Source organism: Podarcis erhardii, assembly GCF_964252035.2.
Source record: "Podarcis erhardii genome assembly, chromosome: 5".
Classification (NCBI taxonomy): domain Eukaryota; kingdom Metazoa; phylum Chordata; class Lepidosauria; order Squamata; family Lacertidae; genus Podarcis; species Podarcis erhardii.
The window spans coordinates 4,589,149-4,614,925 of NC_138509.1; the positions used below are offsets into that span (position 1 = coordinate 4,589,149).

The 25,777-nt window shown below is 41.2% G+C and overlaps 1 protein-coding gene across 2 annotated transcripts in view; it reads right to left on the bottom strand.

The window, feature by feature from the left end:
• The window catches only part of MPPED1 (metallophosphoesterase domain containing 1), an 89,592-nt gene that overhangs the window by 17,495 nt on the left and 46,320 nt on the right, over positions 1-25,777 (bottom strand). The window lies entirely within an intron of this gene.

Below are 25,777 nucleotides of genomic sequence, written 5' to 3' on the forward strand. Positions count from 1 at the left end.
AAGACAGGAGTGCCTGGCGTGCTCTGGTCCAGGGGGTCTCGAAGAGTTGGACACGACTAAACAACTAAACAACAACAACATATCTCCTTAACACTCCATGGTGCTCTTTATGATGCTATTGTAAACAGCCATTGCCTTTATGGCCTATGGTGCATGTCCAACCCCTGTCCCACGCCACTAACTAGCTATAGAAAAGCTCATAAATTATTAAGTTAAGATAGGAAATATGCTCACCAATATTTACTTATTTCCATTTTCACTTCTAGACCACCATCCCTCCTGCAAAAATTTCAATAAATCATGCAGAATACAACCAGTTACAAACACACACAGCTGCATACCAGCATCAATCTGTAACAATGAAATGAACTCATAAGCAAGTGGGAAACTAGGTTTGAGGCTCAAAATCACAGCTGCATCAGGAGGGAATTCCACAAATGAGGTGCTGCCACAGGTAAGACTCTGTATCTTGTATTACCGCTTAGCAGGCTGTCAATGGATCAAAATTTGCAGGGCCTCTCATGCACATCTCAGAGCATGGGTTGGCAGATACTGGAGGGGCACTCCCTAAAATATATGGGCCCCATGATATTTAGGGCTTTATATACCAGTACTAACACCCTGAATTGGCCCTAGCAGTCAGTGTAGTGGTTTAAGAATCATTATTAGATGATCCCTTTCACTACATAGCATAACAGCCAGACCATCTCCATGACTAGCCCCATACAGGGCACACTGCAATACTCTAGTGTGACATTGCTGGAGTGTGGAGCACTGAAGTCAGGCTATCCTTGTCCAGGAATGACCATGGCTGGTGGAGTTGGGCACAGGCATTCCTCACCAATGGCCCTTCAGTGACAGCAGCGTGTCAATGAGCACCCCTAAGCGACACATCTGCTTCACCAGGGGAAATATCTCCAATTCCCAGACATTATGAGTTACCTGTATTATCCGGATTCAGTCTCAGCTTAATGGCCCTCATCTAGCCAATGCCTGTCTCCAGAAACTGGTCCAGCACTTTGCACAGCCTCTCCCAATTCAAATGGAATGGAGAGAAAGAGCTGAGTGACATCCACACACTAGTGACATCCTGTGCCAAATCCCTGAATGACTCTTTCCAGCAGCTTTCATAGATGTTGAATAGCATGGGGAACAAGGTGAATCCTCGTGGGATTCCACAGCACAAATGCCATGGGGTCAAGCAAAAGTTCCCCAATGCCACTTTCTAGGAGTGGACCTGCAGCGAGGACCAGTGGTCCAACTCCAAACCTGCGCTGATCCAAAGCAAATGGTATCAAAAGCTGCTGAGATGTCTAGGAACAGCGCTTCCGCCCTCCCACGCCTCCCATCTCTCTCTCCTAATAAAGGTTATTAATCAAGAGCAACCAAGAGTGTTTCAGTAGAGAATTCAAGACTGAAGTCAGACTGAAACTGTTTTAAACAATCATTTTCATCCAGGTATGTCTGAAGCTGACTAGATACCAACCCTTCAATCACCTTACCCAGGAAAGGAATATATGCAACAGGCCAGTACAACTAAGGGTCCAGGGAGGACTTCTTAAAAAGGGGCCACCCCACCACTGCTTTGAAGGCTATAGCTCCCTCCTGCACTGAGGCATTGGCACTCCAAGGATCCACCCAGTCAATCCATACTGGGGATGTGCGAATATAGCAACATAAAATGCAATATACTACCTTTACATTCATGAGTGTAGTACATTACATTCTTTTCAATGAAACTAGGTCTTTGTGAAAGACAATTCAAAAGTTGTCAGCTCTATAGAGAACTTGGACAGAGGTTGTTTCTCCTTACGCATGAATAGGTGTATACTATCCTGTCATCCTCTCAATTCCAGATTTTCAATTATCACCTTTCCCCTTAATTTTCTCCTTCTATAGTGGTAGCAACAATACACAATCATACAGCCCAGAACTTTTTTAAAAAAGGAATATATTAGATAGTGGCTGCTTTTCTTTTTGGTTGCACACAAAACATTTCAGATAGACACAATGATGGTTGGTTCTCACAGTAAGTCAGCAGTTGCCTTGCACTACACAGACTGTAGAAGTCTACTTGTGTGAGCAGAATGGTATGAGATTCCTGAATTGATGTGAGTTCCTTACTCCTCTTCCATGGGAAACCCCCCAAACAGGTTTCCATCAGAGGTGGATTTTGGCCAGAGCTACTGGTTCTGCTGCACTGGGAACTGACACTACAGGGTGCTGCAGGGATTTGCAACTATAACATACTGAATTAAGTAGAAAAGGTGAGAGGTGGCACCAAATTTTGGCCTTGCACAGGGCACCGTTGAAATTTTAAAGTCCACCACTGTTTCCAGGTAGACTAAGGCATGATGAAAGGCGTGTTGTCAGGGAACTGCCATCGGAGCCAAGGGTGGAGGTAAGGCTCCCCAATGATGCCGGAGAGGGAACCAGCAAGGAGAGAGGGAGAGCTTCCGCTGGGGAAGGAAATAAGCGTGACACCAGGAAGAAAGGGGAGGCTGAGAGGGCTTCGGAGGGAGGGCTCCGAGACTCTTCCAGCGAGACCAGCGGGGAGAGCACAGGACCTCCCCTTGGGACGCCCACTCTGCGCAGAAAGCTTCCGCGCAGGGAGGCTAGGCGGAGACTTGGTGTCAAAGAACTTTTATTTTGGAAGAAGTTCAGGAAATGCCCACTGACGGATTCTGCCAGTGATTGAGACAGCCACAGTGTAAGGGCTGTCCAGCCAGGGGAAAGTTTTAGCCAGACAACCCAGCCTGGAGCAGTTTGCGGCTTACGCACAAGCAACCCCAATCCCCATTACACGTGTGCTGATTTTTTCAACTTTCAAATTCCAAAAAATGATGGGTGCTAAAAATTTGAAACAAGACTTGGAAACTCAAAATATATTTTGGTTAACTTAATCTAATTTAGTTTTGCTTTGTAAAATTGCATGGAAATCATTGAAAACGATTTCAAGTACATGCAGGTATATTAATATTAATATTTATTTTTATTATTTAGCATTATTTTCAGAAGGTAAAATTAAAATCCTTTGGTTTTCCAAAATCACTTTATGTGTTTCTTCATCCAACATAGACTTACCAAGCTAAATGTCTAATCACAAACATAACAGCAAATTTGAATGCCTCACATCCAAAACCATATTTTAAACACCTCTCATTGAAGAAATTTGCAAAAATTAAGTTTCACTATTTAAAATGGCATACAGGACTTCAAAGCTCTAACATTACAGTAGTCCAACCTTATATTTAAAGCAACAAGGGACTGAATGCAAACGTGTGAACCGGCTGGCAGAGGAGAGATGTGTGACAGACACCCTCACTTAAGATGGGTGCTAGGTAATGTGACTGATATTCTGGATGTGTTAATAGATAATAAAAACAATCCTGTATTACACAGCAGAGGTCTACAATTGACTATTTCAGATTTCCCAGCAGCAAGGTGTTGCACTTCAGCGAAGGCTGCCCAGTGTCCACTCATTCCACCCAGAGCATCAAAGCATGAGGAGGAATGTCCGGAAGAAAACTATATGTTTATTTAATTAATTACACTGTAATTAATACTTGAGCATGAACCATTTTAGAGAAACTTTTAAACGGCACTGCTTAGCTATCCGTACAATATCCACTCAACCCATTCTAGGATTCCAAATCCTTAGGGAACCAAAACTGGGTTTCCCTCCCTGACCCCACTCAGATAGTTCAAAACTCCAACCACCTACACTATCTGCTCCCAGGTCTATCCCACTGGTTGCCAGGTCACCAGGAAGCGGACAAGTGGTGTCCACTCACTTTGAACTTGAGACAGGACTATGGCCCATTGCCTCTTGACCTCCCTCAGAAGGCTCAATCGTTTACATGCCCCAGGTGACTGACAGGTCAAACAGGCCAGTGGGCACAAAAGGAAACAGGCAGCCTCAACACCTGGCCTATTAAAAACTATTAGAAGGCGGGTTTTATAGCTCGAAAGTCAGGGGGCTTCTCAAGTGGTTTTTTGACCTATTGGAGAATGGCAAGGGTGGGGTGAGAAGCAGTCCAAGGTCACTCAATCTCAAGCCCTTCCATTGGAGAAATTGAGAATACGTCATGGGGGCAGATCATGCTAGTTTCAACCACATTTAGGGGACTAGCCTAGTCCCACTAGTTCACTGACCGCATGCCACTGAGGTGGACCCAGGGTCTGTCCATCACAAGATGTTCTATTCCATTCCTGCTCTATGCCCAGAATAGAAACACTATAGGCTGCTACAGGATGGGCACAGCTCTCCACTCCTCCACTTGCAGCCAGGAGAAGAATGGTCATTTTTATTTTTGCAGGCAAGTAACATTTGTGGATTGTTTTGCCAGGCTACAGTAGTCAGTGACCAAAGTATGGCTGGAATTATGACCATTCCTTAGCCTGAAATTGGCTTCCCTCAAAATTGTCTAAACAAAGCTTCACTTTCATTACATATTTCAACAAATCTGAAAAAATGAGCTTTTAATGAAAATATAATCCTGCTGTTCTATTGTTTTCCCTGCCATTAGTTATGGGAACTGTGTCAATGAAAGTCTTTGCAATGTACAAACAGATTTCCAGTGATTTCCAGTGGATTTCCAGTGGACAGTGCTCATCCAAGCCCCACTGAATTTCCTGGGTGCATCTTCTGATGCAAATGGTGATATGGATTTGCTTGCAGGATCATCACATGCTATATTTGACTAGGTGCTCCCAATTACAACTAGATATCTATAGATATCATTGGAGTTTTGGGTGCATTTTTAAAGCTGATACTGGATAAACAAATGGAATAAGGAATAACAAAGTTATCATATAGAAAAGGTCAAATACTGAAGAAATCTATAGTTACAGTAAAGTATAACAAGGGAATAAATCTAAACTCTATTTTTTGACACCACTGAAACTGAGGGTTTCATCAGTCCTAAGCAATACATGCAAAATCCCACTGCTATCATTCCCTCCATTAGTCCTAATATTCATAACCCACATTTTTCTTCATAGAAAATGTGTTTCCCTTTATGAATAGAAATGATCAGCTTATTATGGGACAAGAAATGTCCATCCTTCTCTTCCCTTGGAAGTATATATATGTAGTATATATTAAGATCCGCCAAGTTATGGAAGCTGAAGCTGTTCTTTTATGCAAAGGTAGCGCTAAGGCGTGTGGTTAGCCATTATTCTGTCTCTCTTATGATAATCTCAAACCAGACCAAAATCTGGCTAGAAAGATGAAACCGTAGAAAAGATCTGGTGCACGAGCCTCGTGTTCTTTCTTGCCTTTGGAAAGATACCTATCCACACATTTCATAGGCCTAACAGACACACATACAAAACCATTCTAGGAGTATAGCATTGAGGCACCTTTTCGTGAATCATTATAAAACATCTTTAAAATGTAAAGTGTAAAGAAGGAAACTATTGTTCTTTGTGCACTGTAACAAAAAAGGAGATTGTTACAAGAAAAGGGATTGCAACCAAACATCAAGAAAAACTTTCTGACAGTAAGAGCTCTTTGACAGTGGGACAGTCTCCCTTGGTAGGTGGACTCTCCTTCCATGGTGCTTTTAAAACAGAGGTTGGGTGGCCATCTGTCATGGGTGCTTTAGTTGAGATTCCTGCATTGCAGGGGGTTGGACTAGATGACCCTTGGGTTTCCCCTCCAACTCTACAAATCTGTGATTCTATGAATAATCCTACGACACCCCCTCCTCCATTTAAAGATGATTTAAAGTGCAATCCTATAAAGTGTCTACTCACAAGGTCCATGCTTTAAAACACCATGTCCAAGCACACTTTCTTTTTGCCCCAGAGCTTTCCCCGTGTAAACCTGCTACTTAATGCTGAAATGCAACAAACAGCAATTTGGTTTTTCACAGATTGCTGTTTGCTCCGATTCAGCTTTAAAGTGCAGCCCATGCCTGGAAAGCATTCAGGAAAGGTAAGTGTGGATAAGCCCTAAGTCCTGCTGACATGAATGGGGCTTACTCCCATGTTTGTGGGTTTAGGACTGCTAGCTGAGGCTGATGAAAGTTGGAGTCCAGTGACATCTGAAGATCCACAAGATCCTCACCCCTAATTTAGATTTCCATGGAAAGCCTGGAGGCATTAAACAGACAAAAGATGTTGTTGTGATGCCAGAAGAGATTAATGGATTAGCGATCAGAGACATTAAGAGACAACTGGAGATGGCAGAGAGAAAGGGCCTAGTGCACAAACTGAGGTGACCAGAGAAGACAAAGCTTCTAAGCTCTTGGCAATTGATTTGGAAAAAGAACGGAAGACGTGAAAGAAAAAGAATTTCCCCCTATTTCCTCAAACCAGGATGAAGCATGATGGGACTGGAATATATAGAACTGAGTATGGTTTAATGAAGACACAACAAGCAAATAAGTATGGACTATTACACTATTAAGATTTGTTAGAACCCTTGGGGAGAAATTCATCACATTGGATTGGAGAGGGATTATTTTGGGCACTTAACGACAACAATAATTGAAGTACTTATGTACTTTTTGTATGGAAAAAAAGCGAGCATGAAGATGCCTGAGCATGAAGAGTGAGAAAACAACCCCTAGCAGATTGAGAAAAAAACTGGACATTAATACAAGCTAGATGTCATCCTGGAGTGCATACTTTGAATAATTGTCATACACATACCGTATTTTTTGCACCATAACACTCACTTTCTTCCTCCTAGAAAGTAAGGGGAAATGTCTGTGCGTGTTATGGAGCAAATGCCTGCGGGTGGCGGGGGGGGGGATCTGCTGCAGTCGTGAGCAGAGGATCCATGGTTCCCCTTCCTTCCCTCCTCCGTGGTTACAAAGGATGGATCCACATGGATCCTCAGGATTTTTGCATTGGGCTACTCCAAACTCACTGTCAGATCACATGTCTGTGGCCACAGCATGAACCACAAAAATCATATATCCACTATTTTGTTTAGAATATTTTTTTTCTTGTTTTCCTCCTCTAAAAACTACGTGCGTGTTATGGTCTGGTGCGTGTTATAGAGCGAAAAATACGGTAATTGACAGAGAGAGAATCGGAGGACCTTCTTTTCCTCCCCCGCCTTTCTCTTCTTATCTTGCTGTTCTATTATCTTTAATTCTTGTTTTCTCTCTGTTAATTCTATCTATACTTATGCTTTGTTTTTTGAAGTTTCCTACCTTGGATTAATGAAGATACACACAGGAAGGTGATGAACGGAAGATGAAGGGCCCTGTGTGACGGGCAGGGAGAGAGGATCTCCCAGGGTGGGAGGCTGGGGGAAGCTCCTCGGTGAGAGCTGGGAGGGTTCACTCTTCTACAGTATGTGTGGGATAAGGGTTAAGACAGGAGTCGGCAACCTAAGGCCCATGGGCTGGAAGCAGCCCACGGAGGTCGTTTGACCAATCCCTGAACTGCCCCCAAACCGAGCTGCCTGCTTGCGTGCTGCACTAAACCGGCATAGCATGGGGACTCGCTTCTGCGGCACCGAAAATCACATCTACGCAGATGCCGGAAATCACAGGTGTGCACGCGCAGACGCCGAAAATTGCAGGTGCATGCACGATCTGGCCCACACAGGGATCTCTGCGGGACCGATCTGGCCCAGGCAAGATAAACCTTGCTGACTCCTGGGGGTTAAGACATCATTGTGAGGGAGGGCTTTGTGTTTCTTTTCTCTTATTTCTCTTCTCTTTCTTCTTCTTTATTTCCTTCCTTTGCTTATTCTTGCTTGTTTCCTGTTTATCTTCTTTAGACCAATTTGGCTGTTATTGTATTTATGTGGAAACTTAATGAAACTTGATTTTAAAAAGATCTTCACACTTAATTTAGAGCATTTGATTAAATATCTGGAACTAAGGTTCTGAGTACCTTTCTAGGATCTTCTCTGTGATTTTTTTTAAATAAATATGGCTCATACAACTTTTTATTTTACTTTATACTTTTATTTTACTTTCACTTGATTAAATAAAAGAAGTAAAATTTAAGCAGATGTCTGGAAAACATTCCCTCACATATTTCTGGAACGTTAATCTACTTAATGTATCTAAATGGCCATGCATTTCACTAAAGAAACAAAAGTATTCATGACAAAGCACTGCATTCTGACAGATTTCCTTTCCAAAAGAGAACAAATTTCTTTCAGTATTCTGTATCCCATATAAACTGAATGTTGTTAATGCTGTGACAGAAAAGGTTTTGCTACACACAAGGCTCCAGGGAGAAGAACTGAATGGCAAAAAAAAATTGTTTACAGCCTAATTAACCTTATGTTAAAATGTATGAACAACTTTTACAGGTCAAATACAAAAGGACTGAATTTCTGCTAGCTCTTGGATGCTGCTTTATGTACCGAATGTCTGCCTCTCTGCTGTAAAGTAACCATTGGAATAATTTTCCTACAGAATGATAGTTGCTATGACAACCATAGCAAATTTTCCTTTTCTGAAACAGATGTCTCATTTAGTTGAAAATTAGAATGTGAAAAACCCATGGGAAAAATTAATTCAAACTTTAACAGAACACTGACTACAATATAATCTCTTATGGGTTAACCCCTTAACATCTCTTTGTACTCCTATGTAACCTTCAAATAAATTCTAATTAAACCAATTTAACCTCTTATAAATGACCTCTTTAGCTATAATTAGCACTTTAGTTTTCTCTGAAGTATTCATTTCTGCTACCATAATAACAGAAATAAGTGAGACTAAAAAAAAGTGGACAAGTGAATTTCAAACTAATTATTTATCAGTTTCTGGTTTTATTCAACTTCTGCTTTAAAAAGGGCCAGTGTCATTCAAATGGTGCTATTTAAATGGGACGCACCACATTTGTACATGTAATTTACTTTACATGGCTATAGTGCTTTCTGTGGATTTGATCTTTAATTGACATGGAAATTGAGGGTTTACGCCCCTCAAATGACTTTAACAGTTGCAGAAATGAACGGGGCATGAACACAGGAAAAAAGGTTCAGATGCAATCTGGTTGTGGTCTCATTTCTCAGAAAAGTACAATCAATAATTGCACTATTTTGTTTCCATAAATTGGTCCAAGAACATGAAGTATTATTTTTTCTAGTTTAAATGCAGATAACTATAAGTGTAATAAAGAATCTATACCTGCCTTCATTCATGTAAGTTAAATAAGCCACTGCCAGTAATGTAAGAAAGCTCCCTTACATAAATTGGTGAGCAAAATAAAAACAACAAAACAGCCTTAGAGCTCAGTCTGCTAAGGATAATCTCAGAAAAGTATGCATAGGATTGCAACCTTAGATTTCTACTTCCTACATTACTCGTAGAATGTAGATATTTTGTAATCCGGACAAATGCACTATCTATTCTATATAAGAGGAAGACATTGCTGTAATTGTCCCAAAATTGGAAAAAATGCCTTATAAAGACTGTTCTGGTGAATTCCTTATTTCAGTTTATCAAACAATGTATTCTTGTAGTGGTCTATAGCTCATCAATAAATTGCACATTAAACTAAGGCTTTCACATTAAACTAAGACACATTTATTGTTGTCATCATCCTATTATGCGGATGAAATAAAACTATTTCAATCCTGCACACTCCGTCATATTATTTCCAGTTACCCAAGTTCTAAATATATTGGTTATGATTCTCTGCATCTCACTGAAAGAAAATGGAGTTATAAACCAGCCTTTTGCACAGCTCCTATTCATCTAATGGGGCTTGCATGGAAGAACTTCCTTAACAATCTACAGTGGTACCTGGCAAGACGAATGCCTCGCAAGACGAAAAACGCGCTAGACGAAAGAGTTTTCCGTTTTTTGAGTCATTCCGCAAGATGAATTTCCCTATGGGCTTGCTTTGCAAGACGAAACGTCTTGCGAGTTCTTGCGAGTTTGTTTCCTTTTTCTTAAAGCCGCTAAGCCGCTAATAGCCGCTAAGCTGTTAATAGCCGCTAATAGCCGCTAAGCCGCTAATAGCCATGCTTCGCAAGACGAAAAAACCGCAAGACGAAGAGACTCGCGGAACGGATTAATTTCGTCTTGCGAGGCACCACTGTACTCAACCAAGTTCAATAACATCAGAGTAACATTTGGTTACAGATAGCTGCAGAATACTGTTATTTGTCCTGAAAGTGTCAACAAGCAATAATTCAAAAGGAAGCCCTAAAATGATTCAGAAACTTAGTGAACAAACAATATTAATCAGGGACGCCAAGATATTTTGGCACCTCCCGCTGCCCCGCCATAGCCAGGGAGGAAGGGTTGAGTGAAAATCTACATCAGGAATAAGGGAATTGGGGGGGGGGGAGGGGGGACATCAGGATCTGCTGCCCCTATGGATCCTGCCGTCTGAGGCGGTCACCTCTTGTTGTTTGATGGGTGGGCCACTCCTGATAATAATACATTTTCACAAACATGCCTTATAGCAAGTCAGACCCTTGGATTCATCTAGTTCAGAACCTCCCACACTGATTGGAAGCAGCCCTTCAGGGATTAGGCAGGAGTGTCTCCCAGCCCTACCTCTCCCCACTGGGGATTAAGCTTCATTCTTCATTATGCAAAGAGTGCTCTACTACTGAGCACCAGGGAAAGTTGAAACCTTACACACTACTTGGTGACATGTTGGTTGGCCTAATAAAAGTTATTGCCCTAATGTAGTTTTAAACTCCACAAAGGAGAAAGAGAAAGCAGAAGAAGGAGAAAGCCCCTCTCCCATCTCCAGGTGTTGATGCCTCTAGGTCAAGTGCAGAGTGACTGCAGAAAAAGTTAACTGTGTTGGCCAGTAGTCCTAGCCCCTTTTCTCACGAGAAGATATTCTGCTGGGGTCTCTGGGGTGTCTAGCAAGTGACTTAAAGGTAAAGGTAAGGACCCCTGACAGTTAAGTCCAGTCGCAGACGACTCTGGGGTTGCGGAGCTCATCTCCCTTTACAGGCCGAGGGAGCTGGCATTTGTCTGCAGAGTTTTTCCAGGTCATGTGGTCAGCATGACGAAACCGCTTCTGGCGAACCAGAGCAGTGCACGGAAACACTGTTTACCTTCCCCGGCGGAACGGTACCTATTTATCTACTTGCACTTTTTGGCGTGCTTTCAAGCTTCTAGGTTGGCAGGAGCTGGGTCAGAGAAACGAGAGCTCACCCCATCACAGGGACTTGAACCGCCAACCTTCTGATCGGTAAGCCCAAGAGGCTCAGTGGTTTAGACCACAGTGCCACCCATGTCCCTACTTACCCATATCCCTACAGCAAGTGACTTACTCTGTCCCAAATTAAGCAAAGGGGTCCCTGAGCCAGGAAAAGTATGAAGTAGCAGCAGAGGCTGACAGGGTCAATGTGAACAGGCACCTACTCTCTTCAGTTTCATTTGTAAGTATTCTAATAGCAGTACTCACTGTTTTACTCGAATATTCACAACAATCTTAACCATCTTTAAAACAAAATAAAAAAATTCCTTCCAGTAGCACCTTAAAGACCAACTGAGTTAGTTCTAGGTATGAGCTTTCGTGTGCATGCACACTTCTTCAGATACCTTCAGGTATCTGAAGAAGTGTGCATGCACACGAAAGCTCATACCTAGAACTAACTCAGTTGGTCTTTAAGGTGCTACTGGAAGGAATTTTTTTATTTTGTTTTGACCATGGCAGACCAACACGGCTACCTATCTGTAACCTTAACCATCTTTGTTTGCCCCAAAGGGTATGGCAGAACTCCATGTCGCATTTAAATTTCAATGAGGCACAGGTGAAGTTTCCAAGGGATTCTGTCTTAAATTAACATTTTTTAAATGAAAGGGAAAATGAGACACAGAGATCAAAATTTGCTGGTACTTTTTTCTTTTCTTTTTTGCATTTCTGGTATTAACTATTGTTTTTTTCTCCTTTTTCAAATTACACATGGAATCATTCACCTTTTGTTTAACAAGAGAATTCATGCATCTCTGACTGGAAAGAAGAAAGACTCGAGCTGTGACTAATGTGAAATGATTGTTTCTAAAAATTAATTTGTTATAAAACAATGGAAAATAAAACTAAGTAAGTCTTATCTCCATAACTAAGACAGACAAGATAGGAACACATAGAAAATAGTGTTAACAGAATACTGAATATATACAATTGTGTTACCTCCCCACCCACCCCGATTCTGCCAAAATTTAGTCTGATATGCAGGGAACAGCTGGCTGGGCCAGGGAAGTTATCAATGCCTCTTTACGAAAGGGCGTGGTCCCTGCCTGTTTGAAGGAGGCAGTGGTAAAACCACTCCTTAAGAAACCTTCCCTGGATTTGGGAAACTCAACTAACCATCGGCCAGCTGCTAATCTCCCTTTCCTGGGCAAGGTTCTGGAGCCAGTGGTCCCAGACCAGATCCAAGTACTTTTGGAATAAACTGATTTTCTGAATCCATTTCAATTGGGGTTTAGGCCTGGTTTTGGCACAGAAGCTGCTTTGGTCGCCCTGTACGATGACCTCTGTCGAGAGACAGAAAAAGGAAACATGTCCCTGTTAATTCTTCTTGACCTCTCAGCAGCTTTCAATACCATCAACCATGATATTCTTCTGGAGCGACTCTCTGAACTAGGGCTGGGTGGCACTGCTTTGTGGTAGTTCCAGTCCCACTTGGATGGTCGTTCCTAGAGGGTGTTACTTGGGGAATGCTTTTCAGCCCTGTGGAACCTTCAATTTGGGGTTCTGCAGGGCTCATTCCTATCCCCCCACGTTGTTTAACATCTACATGAAACCACTGTGTGGGGTTATCCGGAGGTTTGGAGTACGTTGTCAGCAGTATGCTGATGACATTCAGTTCTATTTCTCCTTTACATCTGCAGGTGAGACAGTAGAAGTGCTGGACCAGTGTCTTGCCTCAGTAATGAACTGGATGAGAGCCAACAAACTGAAACTCAATCCAGATAAAACTAAGGCACTGTTAGTGGGTGGTTCCCTAGACCAGATGGGTGGGAGATCACTTGCTCTTGATGGGGTTACACTTCCTCTGAAGACCTCTTGGTATATAAATTCAAAAGATGATGATGATGATGATGATGATGATGATGATGGAAGGAAACATTCAAGTTCTGAGGTAGGTGGGAATAAAAAGTCATATATTTAACATTAAGATACACACAGCAAAAAAACCAACAACTCAATGATAGTTCAGCTTCAGCCAAATGTAAGGGACACCATGTGGCTATTACCTTTTGGTTCTCCAATTTGAGGTGAACTCGCTATTTTTCACCTCTGCAGATTTACACCCATAATTAAAATTGGCTTAAATGCAATAAAAAGCAGTATTTTATTAGGGTCTTACCTAAGCACCTTATAGCCTGGCCTAGTAAATTACCGGTACCTCGAATTATGTATGATCAGGTCTCAGGACATTCTTCAAGCACATTAAAGAATAAGAGCATGCAATTGCAAGACGGTGTTGAGTCTCTGCTTCACCAAGTTTGACATACTAACAGTAAGGCCTTCTGTCCTTGCCTCATCAGAGCTTGCTACATCTTAGGCTCCAGAAAACAGAACCCAGTACTTTGAAAAGGAGAGCACACCCTCCTGCTTTAGATTTGTATACAGATTGAGAAAAGCTAAGAAGCTAAGGAACTTCTGATTCTTTGTCCACTACAGTCATACCTTGGTTCTCAAATGCATTGATACTCATACGTTTTGGCTCCCAAATGCCAAAAACCCAGAAGTTAAGTGTTCCAGGTTTCCAACGTTTTTCGGAAACCAAATGTCCGATGCAGCTTCCGCTTGAGTGCAGGAAGCTCCTGCAGCCAATCGGAAGCCGCGCCTTGGTTTTTGAACATTTCGAAAGTCAAACGGATTTCCGGAACAAATTATGTTCGACAACCATGGTACAACTGTATATATAAAATTCTCCCCGCTCTCTCACACACATTCTCTCTCTCTCTCCCCCTCTCTTTTATTCTCTCTCTTTCCCCCCCCCTTCCTTTTTCTTTTTCCTCTTCTCTTTCTCTTTTTAGTCTCTGAATTCATGTTTTAGTTTGGACAAAAAAAAGAGATCTTTGACAATAATCTTTGTATTGTTCTTTATAAACCCTAATAAAATTCATTTAAAAAAAATAATACACAGATCACCTGGCCTGACTAAACTGACTAGGTTTGCTGCTAAACTCTACTGTAGCATCCAGCGGCACATGGATTATTGTTATCCGTCTTCAGAGGGGTGCATAACTAGAATAAGCAGAAATTCTATGCTCAGAAATTATTCAATTGGACCCACCAACTGGCCAAACAAATAGCTAATGAGCCAACCATAAGTATAGGGAAGGTCTACACCAGCTGGTTTTCCTAGGGTAAGGACATCTTAGAAAGAGCTGTTACAATTTGTTCCAGAGTACAGATGGTCTCTACCACCAGGTTTTGTTGTAGGAAACCAGTGTCTGTCCAGACATGAGACATAAGAAATACTGCCTCCTTCAGCTTGCTACTGGAATAGTACTCTGGGATGCCTCTGTACAAGTCAATCGAATTGGAAGCAAGTTCCACATTACTCTGAATAATGAAGGAGCATACAGCTGAATTCAGAAAGAACAACAGGCAGATTAAGTTGCTAAATATGGTATCCGCATTAAAGGCTGTCCCAACATATGTGGGATATTGTGCATCTATATCATGTCCAGCTGCCCTTGTACATGTGCATTTCATTTACTCTAAAGGAACCACCCTGCTGTATAGTCTGGCATCATTCATCCACTCAGTTTTTATGGAGAATCCAGATGACGCTGTTGACTACCTGTTCCAGTTTTCTCCATTTAGTCTTCACCTCTTTGTCAAATCTTGTTGTGTATTTAAATATATAGTTTAAATACAATTGCAACATCAGACTATTAGGGGAAACAGCTACTAAAGCTTTAGATGCAGTCATATAAGACAGATGGGAAACTTTTTGCCCTGAGAGTCATGTACAGCAAGTGGATGAGTATTTAGGAGCCACAAACCAATGGACATGGCTAGAGGCAGCGGTGTCTGGTGCCTGGGCTATGTGCGAAGCTTGAATGTGGGGAGGGGAGGTTTAACCCTATTTGGCAGTGGTGACAGCAAAGTTGCTAGAGGTACCAAAATATGTGGTGCCAGATATTTGATGTATACCTGAAGGAGCATCTTCACCCCCATTGTCCAGTCTGGACACTGAGGTCCACCTCCAAGGGCCTTCTGGCAGTTCCCTCACTACGAGAAGTGAGGTTACAGGGAACCAGGCAGAGGGCCTTCTCGGTGGTGGTGCCCACCCTGCGGAACGGTATTCCATCAGATGTCAAGGAGATAAGTAACTATACACCCTTTAGAAGATACCTGAAGGCAGGGAAGTTTTTAATGTTTAATGTTTTATTTATGTTTTTGTATATGCTGGAAGCCACCCAGGGTGGCTGGGGCAACCAAGTCAGATGGGCAGGTACAAATAATAACATTGCTGCTATTATTATTATTATTATTATTATTATTATTATTATTATTAGGTCACAGAGGAGCCCCACGAGGGGTACATGCAGGTTGTGGGCTGACCATGTGGCCCACAATGTCTACCCCCCATTTAAATACAACCATTTTTAAAAGCAGGAAGATTATAAACTCCCCTTTGAGTGACAGCAAAGCACTCATTTGTCATAGGAGCTCAGAGGGGGAGGAAATGGAAGAGGAAGGTAGTTGGAGGAGGGGAAACTACCATTATGAGCCTGGAAACAAAGGAAGATTTCACCTTGCAATAAAACTCTCAATGCCTGAGGAATGAAGTTATCACCCCTCTTTTATTGTCCATTCAGGGTTGCCCAACCACTGCCACAGTGTCCTTTCTCTTGGCAGATCAAACTAAGCAGGTGTCAGCAAAGGTTGCAAGGTTTTTAGCTGGGGCAATTAGAATAAGATCCACTATTTGACTACTGATTCAAAAGCCTAAAGTGTATTTTATATAATTGACTTCTTATTTCTATTCTTTGTATATCGTATTGTTGTTTTATTGCTATGGCCGATGGCTGACACAAATAAAGATTCATTCATTCTTACAGCAAAAACAGCATGAGCAGAACCAAGCACCATTTTCCCTCAGCTGCCGCAAGCTAGCCAGCTCTGAATAGTAGATGGGTGAAGCCTTGGCTGGAACACAGGTGGCTGAGACCCCTATTGCTTGGACTTGCGAGCTATTTTTTTTCCTTTTAAAAATGGGTTTGCTAATGTGCAAATAAATACATTTTTTAATATGGATGAAATTGCAGTGCTCTACCTATTTATAATGTTGGTTAGTAGATAGGGTATAAATACTCCTAAATAAAAAAATATTTCCCAGAAAAAGGGACCATTTTATCCTGGTTCTGGAGGTGGGGGTGGGGATCCCACCTCTGCAGCTCTTATTCATGAGTGTATGTACCAACACACACTCATGGCATCTCTCCATGAATCACTGCTTTTTTTAGGTATACCCATGAAGAACAAAGGTTGTTCTTCTAATGATGGCTTATTCACACTGTCTTATACTTTTGTGGTGTAAAAGAGTGAAGTGTGCCTTCAGCTGTAATTCAGAAAAGAACTGTGTCTGAACTACCAGGTTTAGGAAACACAGTCCAGTCTGAAACAAACAAAGCCAAGACCAAGCTATGTGTGAGACTCTTTGTAGAATGGGAATTTCCCTGCGTGAACAGGACTCCTGAAGATTAACCTCTGTGGCTTACATAATTTGATAAATTTCCACGAACTCCTGCTGGTGGGGGATAAATTTGAGAAGGGCAAAAGACTAAAGAAAGTAGGATATATGTGTAATAAACATATTTTAAAAATTTACAAGGAATGCCTAAATAAGATCCACTTTTCAATTTAATTTCTCACGTAAGGCTTTCATTTTTTCCCCTTCCAAAATACCAAAAGTAATTAGACCATATGGACTAGCTGCTTGCCAACTTTTTTTTCTAATTCAAAGCAGGCTTGTTAAATAAGCAGAAAATAATAAACTGAAACATGTGTGTGTGCGTGCACGCGCATGTGCATGCATATTATATGTCTAATATGTACACAAAAATTATTAAAAGCTGAAGCTATTTCAGTAAAATAAAGAGGGAAAAAGCACCTCTTCTGACTTTCTGCCTTCTGTTTATCTGGTTAACGACAAATTAAGTGCACTAAAACAATGGCACAAACATGATATTTCAGAAAAAACTCTGCCATGCACCTTCTCATTTGTACACAATTTGTATATATGGGTGATATAGTAGTGAGCTGCTGGTTATTTCTACAGAGACAACCAAAATCTGGCCGTTTGGATTTGTTAAGTAAATGGGCAGTCTGCCTCGCCCCACTGGACCAGAACTGTGGCCAGAAGAGAAGGGAGAATTCTACTCAGATTAAAAATTATTGGCTGGAGGGAAGCATTGTTGGAGTATCAAAGGCAGCTTTCCATCCTATACACATTTACCTGGGAGTAAGTCTCATTCTACACACATATTGGGATTTGAATCTGAGTAAACATGTGCAGAATTATACTGCACATCTGGAGCTAACCCATTAGTTTAAATGGCTCCAACCCAGCTGCATATGCCTATATACCACAGAAATGAATGGAACTTAAATATAAGTAATTGTACAGTGACTTTTGCCTTTATGGCAAGTAAATGGGGTTTATCCATGGATGCACAATGGCAAGATTGCCCCTTAAGAATGGACACCCTATTAAATTAAGAACAATTAGTAGCAGAAGTTTTTATTTTATAGCATAAACAAAAAATAACACCTAAAACGTAAAAAAAAACCCCAGATGTTCCTCATAAAATTAAACTTTTAAGGAAATGAGGAAAAGTAAAAAGTAAAGGAAATGCTTTCAGGGATTGGTTTTTTAAAATTCCTGTGCTTTATGAACTGCTTGAAAATGAAGCAATTCCCCATAGTGAAATTACAGGTCTCTTATTTTGTAGGCCTTAAATTAAAAGACAGCTGAATAGAGTACACTTCTTAACTTACTCTGAAAATTCAATTATTTTCTCTTAAGTAACTGAAAACTGAACTACGTGTTATAATACATGCATGCAAGGATTAACAGCCTTCAAAAGTAAGCAAAGATTTTTGACTGATTACGGTATAGCAAATAAAGATTTAAAATCATTGTGCTGAAGTAAGAAAATTCATACCACAATCATACAAGTAAAAGTCTGGTATACTTTTGAAATTATCCTGCATATATGACCATTATAATGAGCAAGGAAACAAACAATTAAATTTAACAGGATGCTCATTCCTGGTTGTGACTGAGGAGGAGTTTTTCATCCCATTTTTTGTACCTGCTGAGGAGACACATGCTATATAACATACTATAATCTGTCACTGTTTGTATTCCACTTCACGGTTGTTTTTTACACAAAGCCCCATACATCATTAAAATGGTGCAAGTTCTTCATGCAAGTTTGGCATGGGTTCACCCACTGACCTACGTCCTTGTCACTGCCCCAGCCTCCTTGAGTATTATTGTAGTCGCATTTTTGCATTGAATTTGTTCCATTTGTGCCAACAACAACAAAATGTACCTGTTCAGCCATACAGTGATCATTCTGTCTGCTAGTACAAGTTAAAATGCTGGATATTTTCCAGAAACATATTTGGGTACTTCACATTCCTAGAAAACTAGATCCTAGAAACTTTAATCCCAGGCAAGCAAATACAACATATGGAAACCCTGAGAATGTGCAGGAAACATACATTGATTATTTCTGGGACAAAGGGCACACATATGCATGTCAGGAGCTCAGCCTACACTCGAGTAGGACCCTGGCAGAGACACATGCCCAACTGGCATGTTCTCTCCCTCCTGGTCGATCATTCAGGAGCTTCAAAAGCTTTCTTCTGCCGGAACATCACAGCGATCAATGCCAACAGACACTGGCACACTTTGGGATCCGCAGAGTTTGCGCAGTTGCGTAACAGACCTCAGCAACTCAGCATTTTGGCTAATCTACTTTATTTACATATAAACACACACGGAGCACTGGAACATGGCTCTCTCTCTAGCATTAGACAGCAAAGAGAAAAAACAAAGGACAATAGTCCCACTTCATGGAACACAGTAACACAAACATCCCGTCTTTGTCACTTCCCACTCTGTGGAGTCAAAATATACACTGTCATGTGATAGACAAAAATCCCATAACTGCAATCATGCAGCAGGAATTCCAACAATGCATGTACATCATCTGATGACTGAACCATCAAATGATGACTACTGTGTGTGAATATATCACCACTGTATTCCATGGACTGAGCTTTCATTTCACATTCACAGTGCTTTTCAGTGGAATCGCCTCTAACATTCAGCTACTAGGCACAGTGTGTATAGTATGTGTCCCTTAAAGGAGAAGTGAAAAGCATAAAGGTCCACAATAGACACACCTCAAGACATCAGTTATTTTCCTTTCCATTTCCAAAATAGCTAAAAATTAAATAAATTATTGTAAGGCCCATGCAGTTGAAAAAAGTTATATGAAGTCCATACTTTTGCATTATGTTGTTTAAAAGAGTGTGAAATGATAGCATTCACATTGAATGAAGTTTTAACTGTATGCTGCTTGAGTATAACACAATTACACAAACTGTGCATGGCACAGAACTGTTAGGTTGCTTCCACACTAGTCCCTTTCTCTGGAATTGTAATTCTTCATTCACTTATTAATTTATGGAGAATCTATATGACATTGTTGCAAAACCACTGCATGCTTGTTTTGTCTGAGATAGTCACCCATGTTTTCCCCCCAGACCTAGCCTGGCCTATGCACAAACTAGTGCTGGGTAAATATTTGCAGTATACAGCTAGGCAGTGAAAAGCCTTCAGTAATCTATAGCCATTATTAAGGATGTGGTGTTCACAAAGTAGCAAATGCTGTGAGAACAGGGATGGTGCAAGCACGTATCTGTTTTCATCTGCGATTTGCTGGGAGTATGTTTGAGTCAGAGTTGAGAATGATACCTGAAAGGGTAATGAAGAGTTTTGAAGAGAAATGGTGGCTTCTAGAATGGAGAACCCGAGTAAGTAAAACATTGGGAATAAAATGTCAATTCAATTGTAAAATTAGCAAAGATATATCATAATTGTGACAATATATGTTGGAAATGTAAAGAAAAGGAAGGAACCTTTTATCATATGTGGTGGACCTGTCCCAAGGTGAAAGACTTCTGGGAAAAGATTTATAATGAATTTAAAAAAAATGTTGAAATATACATTTATAAAGAAACCAGAGGCCTTTCTTCTTGGAATTGCCCAAGAAAGATGTTAAATTATTTTTGTATGCCACAACTGCTGCTCATATTTTGTTAGCTAAAAAGTGGAAAACCCAAGAATTACCAACAATAGAAGAATGGCAGATGACGATGATGGATTTTTCGGTGCTAGCCGACCTAACCGGAAGAGTCTGCGACCAGAAGGAGGAGGAGTATCAGGAAGAGTGGAATAAATTTAATGATTATTTACTTAAATTTGTTAAGTTAAACTAACTGAAAATAGCTTGCAGATACTTAATGGGCTTAGGATTTTATTTATGTTACGTGATGAATTAATATGTTTAATTCCATAAGGTGAAGATCTAAGGATGTTAATGTTTAAGTTAAATTTCATAAAAATTGGGATTTGGAAAACCTTTAAAAGGACATGCAATGAAATTCAACCAAGGGGAAGCGAGGAAGTAACTTAACAAAGTTAATAACTGTAATTTTCAATAAGGCTATGATTTATGTTTGTTTGTCGTGTGTTTGTTTGTTTATAATATTGTGAAAACTAATAAAATTTTTGGAAAAGAATAATAATAAAATGTCAGTTCAATGCTCTAATAAAAACGGTGCCTGTTGAATGCTAAAATAATTTTTTTAAACATGCTGATCACTTCTGTATTTTTAAGAAAAGATTAAGCATCTCTCACGTTTAACTTTAATTTACTGAACATCTGAAATAAAGTATCTTCTCTATGCTCCAAAGAATACTAAACCTTATCAAATTTAAGACATCAACCTCCCATCATATAGCAATATAGTGGTACCTCGGTTTTCAAACGCCTCCGTAGTCAAACGTTTCAGATCTCGAATGCCCAAAACCCAGAAGTAAATGCCTTGTTTTTTTAACATGCCTCGGAAGTCAAACAGGAAACATGGCTTCTGCTTTGAGTTTTACGTATTAAGGCTTCCGATTTCAGGCTTCAGCTTTCAGTTTTCAAACATTTCGGAACTTTAGCGGACTTTTTAGGCATGTAAGTTTAAAAACTATATTCAGATTAATTCAACATTAATTTGAAGACAGAAATGCAATCCTGAATTTCTCAACATAGGAGTGGACACTAATATTTAAATAAGTTACATTTAATGAAATAAGTATTTTATTTCAATTGATATGCACTTTGACAATAGTTAAAATCTGCACAGTGTCTGAGAAAATACAGTGGTACCTCGGGTTAAGTACTTAATTCGTTCCGGAGGTCTGTTCTTAACCTGAAACTGTTCTTAACCTGAAGGCCACTTTAGCTAATGGGGTCTCCCGCTGCCACCGCGCCGCTGGAGCACGATTTCTGAAGCAAAGTTCTTAACCTGAGGCACTATTTCTGGGTTAGCGGAGTCTGTAACCTGAAGCGTATGTAACCTGAAGCATATGTAACCCGAGGTACCACTGTAAACCTATCAATCTTGATGTTGAATAGTATTTTACTTATGGAGAAAAGTGAAAGAGAAACAATGAAAGAAGCTCTGAGATATATCATCAGTAGGAGAGGAATGAATGAAATAACTGGAATATGAGGTGACACTGTGGATTGGTAGTTGCTGTAAGTAATATAGAGACTGCAGTGGTCAGATTATCCTAACACAACTCAGGTTCAAACATTGTGTTTATGATCATGTGAATCATTCCAGCCAATCTGGAGTTCTAGATTCCATGAGCAATCCTGGTTCACAACCTGGTGATCAGTTATTGGATGTCAATTTCAGTGATCACAGGAACACTTTTTCAAATTCTGAGGTTGTGCTGCTGGCCGATAAATGTGATTAGCAAGCTCACTAATTATACTGTATATGTGAAAGAGCACAGTAACAGCTGGGAAAACATAGGCAAAAGACCAGATGCCTTATCCACATGTGCTCTTGTGCAACTGTTGGGATGATGTTTGTGCAACCCAATTAGAAAAGGAGTAATCACATCTATCAACTGGGAGGAGGAGTAAAGATCTGAATCCAGTTTTCTTTGACAGCTTATTTGAACCTCACTTGTGCAATGGAATAATTGCACACTTTTCCTCATCAAATACCCTGTTCAGTCAGCAAATTTAGAAGAAACTCTACATCAATCTTATCAAGGAACAGAGTGTTCAATTGTTTTCTCACCTCTTAAAATATTTCATTTCGTGAAAGCACATTTCCTTCTGAGAAGAATGGATAGCACATAAGAGAAATGCAGGGTATATCTTTGCATCAACCCACCACATTATAATTCTGATCTTTTGAGGCTTTATGAGGATGACTAACTTCCAGAATCACTTTTGGAAAGCAACAATGAAACCATAGTTATATGGTGGAAAGCTACAATCCTATATATGAAAACCTACAAGGGAACAATTTACTACTCCTTAACACATTGCCTAGGTGGCGCTGTGGGTTAAACCACAGAGCCTAGGACTTGCCGATCAGAAGGTCGGCGGTTCGAATCCCCGTGACGGGGTGAGCTCCCGTTGCTCGGTCCCAGCTCCTGCCAACCTAGCAGTTCGAAAACACGTCAAAGTGCAAGTAGATAAATAGGTACCGCTCCGGCGGGAAGGTAAATGGCGTTTCCGTGCGCTGCTCTGGTTCGCTAGAAGTGGCTTAGTCCTGCTGGCCACATGACCTGGAAGCTGTACGCCGGCTCCCTCGGCCAATAAAGCGAGATGAGCGTTGCAACCCCAGAGTCAGCCACGACTGGACCTAATGGTCAGGGGTCCCTTTACCTTTAACACATTGCCTAATGACTCATCCAAAACAGCCTCTGGAAAGAGGCAGCAATTTCCTTCATGCAGTAAGAAGAGGCAGGTGTTTGAAAACCTCTTCCCAGCAGTTGCCCTTTGCCTGGTAGTCCAGATGAGGATAAATCAAGAGGGGTGAGGAGCTTCCAGAAAACAATGACCTGAGTCTCGCATCTTAACAGGCATCACGGAAACCTGGGGGGATAAGTCCCACGATTGGAATGTAATAATGGAGGGATTCAATCTATTTCAGAGAACCAGACCAGACAAGAAAGGAGGAGGAGTGGCATTATATGTCAGGGATGTGTATACCTGTGAAGAGATCCAAGATTTAGAACCTCAAAGCCAAAGTGAGAGCATTTGGGTCAAAATTAAGGGAGAGATGAATAACAGGGACCTCATTGTGGGAGTTTACTATAGATCCCCAAGCCAAATGGAGGACATAGATGATGCCTTCCTGGAACAGATGGCCAAGCATGCAAAAGGAAGGGAGATAGTAGTAATGGGGGACTTCAATTACCCAGATATTTGTTGGATGTCAAACTCAGCCAAGAGCATAAGGTCAAACAGATTCCTCACTGGCCTTGCAGACAACTTCATTGTCCAGAAAGTGGGAGAAGCAACAAGAGGAACAGCCATTTTAGATCTGGTCCTAACCAATGTTGATGACCTGGTTAGTGGGGTAGAAGTGGAAGGATCATTAGGCACGAGTGATCATGCTCTTCTGAAGTTTACTATACAGCGGAAAGGAGCAGCCAAGCATACTAGGACTCAATTTCTTGACTTTAAGAAAGCCGACTTCATAAAACTTAGGGAAGTGCTGGGTGAGATCCCATGGACAGTAATACTAAAAGGAAAGGGAGTTCATGATGGCTGGGAGTTTGTTTAGAGGGAGATAGTAAGCACAACTTCAGGCAATACCAATGAGACGGAAACATGGAAGGTGCCTAAAGAAGCCAGGGTGGCTATCTAAAGAACTTTTAACTGAGTTAAGATTAAAAAAGGATGTGTACAAAAAATGGAAAAGGGGGGAAACCACCAAAGAGGAATTCAAACAAATAGCCAGCACGTGTAGACACAAAGTCAGAAAAGCTAAAGCACAGAATGAACTCAGGCTTGCTAGAGAGGTTAAAAGCAACAAAAAAGGCTTTTATGGGTATGTTCGTAGCAAAAGGAAGAACAAAGAAACAGTGGGGTCACTCAGAGGAGAAGATGGTGAAATGCAAACAGGGGACACAGAAAGGGCTGAACTCCTCAATGCCTTCTTTGCCTCAGTCTTCTCCGATAAAGAAAACAATGCCCGACCTGAAGAATTTGGAGCAAATGATTCAGCAGAAGAAACATAGCCCAGAATAACTAAGGAGATAGTACAAGAATACTTGGCTAGTTTAGATGTATTCAAGTCTCCAGGGCCAGATGAACTGCATCCAAGAGTATTAAAAGAACTGGCAGATGTGATCTCAGAACCACTGGCAGTCATCTTTCAGAATTCCTGGAGAACAGGCGAAGTCCCGGCAGACTGGAGGAGGGCAAATGTTGTCCCTATTTTCAAAAAGGGGAAAAGAGAGGACCCAAATAATTACTGCCCAGTCAGTCTGACATCAATACCAGGGAAGATTCTGGAGCAGATCATTAAGCAAACAGTCTGTGAGCACCTAGAAAGGAATGCTGTGATCACCAATAGTCAGCATGGATTTCTGAAAAATAAGTCATGTCAGACTAACCTGATCTCGTTTTTTGACAGAATTACAAGCCTGGTAGATGAAGGGAACGCAGTGGATGTAGCCTACCTTGATTTCAGCAAGGCATTTGACAAGGTGCCCCATGATATTCTTGTAAAGAAGCTGGTAAAATGCGGTCTTGACTATGCTACCACTCAGTGGATTTGTAACTGGCTGACTGACCGAACCCAAAGGGTGCTCATCAATGGTTCCTCTTCATCCTGGAGAAGAGTGACTAGTGGGGTGCCACAGGGTTCTGTCTTGGGCCCGGTCTTATTCAACATCTTTATCAACGACTTGGATGATGGACTCAAGGGCAACCTGATCAAATTTGCAGATGACACCAAACTGGGAGGGGTGGCTAACACCCCAGAGGACAGGATCACACTTCAAAATGATCTTGACAGATTAGAGAACTGGGCCAAAACAAACAAGATGAATTTTAACAGGGAGAAATGTAACGTATTGCACTTGGGCAAAAAAAATGAGAGGCACAAATACAAGACGGGTGACACCTGGCTTGAGAGCAGTACATGTGAAAAGGATCTAGGAGTCTTGGTTGACCACAAACTTGACATGAGCCAACAGTATGACGCGGCAGCTAAAAAAGCCAATGCAATTCTGGGCTGCATCAATAGGAGTATAGCATCTAGATCAAGGGAAGTAATAGTGCCACTGTATTCTGCTCTGGTCAGACCTCACCTGGAGTACTGTGTCCAGTTCTGGGCACCACAGTTCAAGAAGGACACTGACAAACTGGAACGTGTCCAGAGGAGGGCAACCAAAATGGTCAAAGGCCTGGAAACGATGCCTTATGAGGAACAGCTAAGGGAGCTGGGCATGTTTAGCCTGGAGAAGAGGAGGTTAAGGGGTGATATGATAGCCATGTTCAAATATATAAAAGGATGTCACATAGAGGAGGGAGAAAGGTTGTTTTCTGCTGCTCCAGAGAAGCGGACACGGAGCAATGGTTCCAAACTACAAGAAAGAAGATTCCACCTAAACATTAGGAAGAACTTCCTGACAGTAAGAGCTGTTTGACAGTGGAATTTGCTGCCAAGGAGTGTGGTGGAGTCTCCTTCTTTGGAGGTCTTTAAGCAGAGGCTTGACAACCATATGTCAGGAGTGCTCTGA